This window comes from Austrofundulus limnaeus, unplaced genomic scaffold (assembly GCF_001266775.1).
Source record: "Austrofundulus limnaeus strain Quisiro unplaced genomic scaffold, Austrofundulus_limnaeus-1.0 Scaffold232, whole genome shotgun sequence".
In the NCBI taxonomy this organism is placed as follows: domain Eukaryota; kingdom Metazoa; phylum Chordata; class Actinopteri; order Cyprinodontiformes; family Rivulidae; genus Austrofundulus; species Austrofundulus limnaeus.
In genome coordinates, this window is record NW_013952634.1 from 70,111 (window position 1) to 74,864 (window position 4,754).

Consider the following 4,754-nt stretch of genomic DNA (forward strand, 5'->3'; position numbering starts at 1 on the left):
AATGTCCTCAGTTTGATGCAAATACAAGGATGTGTGTGTGTGTGTGTGTGTGTGTGTGTGTGTGTGTGTGTGTGTGTGTAGGCCTACATATTTTTGGCTACCTAGTGGGGACGATTTTTGACCTTTTCCCTGTACACACAGCCTAGTGAGGACCTTCTGTTCCTTATGGACAAAAGCTCGTTCCTCACTGAGGGAAATTTGTGTATCAGGGGTTCAATTCAGGTCTAAGTTGTGAATTGAGTTTTGGTTACTAGGGTCAGGTAGCTACTGGGGGTGGTTAGGTTTAGAAGTAAAAGACAAAACTACTTCTGTCGGTTGGTTAGCAACAATGAGAATCTCATGAAACACTGGATGGATTTTAATGCAACTTTTTGAAAGTAGGCTAATTATGTAATCACTGTAATTGTAATCATGTTTATGTTCGCACTGTGAGTTAGAATTTTTGAGTTTCTCTGCGTGGAGTGAAACTGTGGAATAATTTGAGTGTGGAGTTGAAGCAATGTCCAAACATAAAACTGATTAAAATAAAGTCTAAGGGCARCACCACGGCTCAGTGGTTAGCACCGACGCCTCACAACAAGAAGGTCCTGGATTCGATCCACGTTTCGGGCCTGGGGTCTTTCTGTGYGGAGTTTGCATGTTCTCYTYGTGCTTGCGTGGGTTTTCTCTGGGTACTCCTGTCTCCCCCACCCCCCAAAACATGTACAATAGGTTGCCTTCAGGCCCAGGCCGCCCTTGAAAAAGAGATCTGAGATCTCAACGGCACTTGCCTGGTAAAATAACGGTAAATAAAATAAAATAAGGACTTTTTTTCATGGATTGTAAAAATATGACAGTCTATTAAGAAATAATAAATGAATATTGTAAATATGTCTATTATTCTATTAATGGGGAGTTAGATTGGTGAAGGTTGGTAATAACTAATGGAGAAGGGGTGGGATTAAATATGTTTGTACTTCTTTTTCTTTTTTGACATGTGACCTATACAAGAAAAAAATGTAGTGATACTTGTACATTTTTTATTTGTTGTTTCTCTCTTATCTGCATGCTTAAAAATGTACAAATCATTAAGTTTGGGAGTCAGCCAAATGCAGTTCATTTAAATGTATTTATTCAACAAAATCCATCTCAGGGAGTTGTACAAAAGTTCAAATCATGAATTCATTTCAGATCCAGCTTTTCAGACATACATTCACGTCTTTTCGCTTTAGCAATACCTTCACAATTAAAATGTTACACATAAATAAATAAAAACATTACTATTTTGGGTTTAGCTCCAGTATCAGCACTTAGTTGCAATTTTATTTAACATTGCTGCATAAATTTCATCAGCTAAGTTGCTAAACATTCAAAAGAAAAAAAACTCAGCCATCTTCGTTTTTCTCTTTAGTTTGCTGATGTCGCATTGCATCCTGAGATGTCCTCTCTGCCATTAAGGATACTCAGATGCAGACTTCATTTTTGGGATTTTGTAGGCCGCATTTGTGGGCCGCATATGGAGCCTACGAATTGGGACAGCACTTGGTGCCGAGCAGTGAAGTAAGCAACCAACAAATGTGCACTCGGGAGGATGTAGCCCCTGAATTGATGCACAGCCAAAGAAACCCAAACACTCGAGGACTGGAGTAGGTAAGGTTTTATGGAAATGGAGGAAAAACAGATTAATGACATAGACCTAATAGACGGCGTCATGGGTAGGATCAAAAGTTATCTGGTATAAAACAAACCCGTGTCACTATTGAATGAGAGGCATGTTTTCCCATTTATTGATGAAGTTGACGTTTTTTGCAATCCATGGCTGAAAAAACATTGGACGAGTTGAGATGTGTCAGTGCTTTAAAGGACTTTTTGTGGGCGAAAGGTCTGAAATACAGCAAGATGAGGAAGGAATATAGCTGTTGTCCCTGATTATGTTGCCAGAGTTATGTCCTACTCCTATGAATGAAATTTCTTTCATTTTGTATCTGACATTTTTATTTTTCTCATGATATTGAATCAAGAATGACCTGTGATCTGGAAAAGTCAGGTTCACACTAACTCTGAAATAGTCTATTGCCTTCTTTACCAGGCTGGGAGTTGCTCCAGGTCAGGTTGTCACTTATAGGAGCACTCGCTTCTACTGTATTGTTGTTCCTGGTGTCTTCCCTTCCTGAAGTTTACAATCATTTTCTTTGGTCTTCTTTACATTAAGACTGTTTTCCTTGCACAAACCCTCCAGATGTTCCACCTTCTGTCTGTAGCCAGATTCATCATTGTTGGCAACACATCCCACCACAGTTATGTGACTACAGCTGTGTCAGCCGAGAACATCAAATTATAACAGCCCGGGCGTTTTGTGAGCAGGATGAACAACAGGGGGCTCAGCACACAGCCCTGAGGAGACCCAGTGCTCAGTGTGATAGGGGCAGTGATGACAGTCGCAGTCTTCAGGCAGGTGGAGACAGCTGCTTGTGTGAGAGAAGTGTTCGTTATTTCTGCTAGAGCCAGAGAGATGACGTCCCTCAGCAGCCTCCCAGGAATGTTATCAGGGACAGCAGCTTTGTGGGGGTTGATTCTCTGGAGTGTCATCCTCACTTCTGTTGGAGTCACACTTAGGGGCTTTTCATCTTTTCATGAACACGAGGAACAGTGGCTTTAAGGACTAGGATTGGACATCTCAAGTTGGGCAATAATAAAGCTGTAAGAACATGGCACTGCAACTGTTTTTATTTGTCAGATTTGTTTTTAGTATTTTGTGGTTTATGTGCGTTTTGTGATCCATGAGTTGTGTTTTACTCACTTAAGGTGTCCCTGTTTGCCTCAGTGTTTTTCCTCAGCCAGTCTCGTCACACCCACCTTCACCTGTTTGCAGTCTGTTATCAAAGTGTCTCCAATTCCTCATCAGCCTAGCTCTATTTATCTAATCTCCTGCCATCCCTATTTCAGCGGTGCGTTATCCAGTGCATCGCCTCAATTCCTCTTGGGCTCATGTATGGTCGCTGTTGTTCCTGAGTAAGATTTTGTTTGTTTTGTCAGCATTTTGGGTCCAGTCCTCCACTGGCTGTGGCAGGCACCACATCAAACCGATCAGTCAGAACTCCAAAGCTCACACAGGTATATTGATCAGATGTTACATTAAGGGTTAGGTTGTTAAAGGGGTTGTGACATTCCTTCTACAGAACCATTAGAAGCATTACGCTCAGCTGAACTAACAAAACATAAACATAAAAACATCTCAAAGACACTCCAGAGGACTCTCTGCTCTAATGAAACAATTACTCAACATTTTAGCCATCATGCATAATAGTTTGGTGCAAAGCCAGCACCCTTTATTGTCCAAAGTGACATGGTGGAGGTGGCAAACCTTTCACCAACACATTCTGAGAAGATGGTCTGAACTGAGTTGCAGGCTGCTGTGAGCTTGTGTGTATTTATATGATCCAAAGCATCCATAAGGATATTAATTTACCAAATACACACAATATATCACTTTCAGTGCCTGCTTCCTTATTTGACTATGGACAATAAAAAAATACAGTACGTTTTATTTTTTGGGTAGACGGTAAGTACACAATTGCAGTCATGACCTAATGTTAATCTGCTCATGTTTTTGTGGGTTTTAGACGGTCGTAAAATTTTGCACACAGATCTACAATATCAGAGCTGGTTCAATGGAAGAGATTTATTAACTCAATATATCAAAATATTGCACCTGAAACATGTGCATCACTAACAAAATCTGTTTTTTTATTAATTTGGTTATGCATGTTCTCTGTTCATTGGGAGGTGCTGCAGCACCTTCTGCATCCCTACTTTCCACAGACTTATCTGTAGATACTGTATGATGATGGATAGGYGCCAAATAGGAAGCACTTTTCCGTGCCAATAATACCAATTTTAGGCTTTTTCTAGTGCTGTTTAAATGGGTTACCTTCACCCAGCATAAGGAGAAATAACCCAAAATGGAAGAAAATCAAACAGGACATTAATTTCACCTGCAGTGGTACATCTTCACACCAGCTCTACCTCTATTCTAATCCACATCTCATTAAAACACAAAAGTTCAATTAGCAATTAATGACGTAATCACAAAATTAAAAAAAGCTATTTTCACTTTCCTCCTCTTCAGTTTGATTTAATGACCTAACAACAGCCCACAGGTCCATCTGTCTGCTGCCCGTCTGTAATTGCTTTGACATTAAAACTTGTTTGGTTTGTTCCATCTTGAGCCGTATTAACCTTTGCAGACTGTGGCCAGGTTTGCTGTTGTTAGGTCACACTGACAGGTTGTTTTATTAGAACCTCGACTCCTCCACTGGGACATCATTAAAAAAACAACAACCCAGCTTTTACCCTCTGATGAGAAGGTAATATGTATCCCCACTTTTAATGACTGCCTCACATTTATTTATCACCCTTTATTGAAAAGCGAAGGCGGGCAATAATGGTTTTTCTATTACCAAAATAAATCATGAACCTCTGAACAACTTTTAATGAAACTCATTGGATGTGCAGCTCATTCGTTTTTAGAGACATTCCAAATTTAAGATGGATACCGCAGCAAACTGACTTTAAAAAACACAAACATGTCTATTCAGTCAGTTTGAAAGATGCTGACCTATACTAATTGTTGAAACTGATCCCCAAAACATAGTCTGAGTTAAATCTGTCTGATTTTTTGGAAAACATTTCTCTACTGGACAGAATTTTATAAAACATCTAAAAATGAACAATAGGTTGTATATCTTTAATTGATTAAAGGGGCAATATTATGT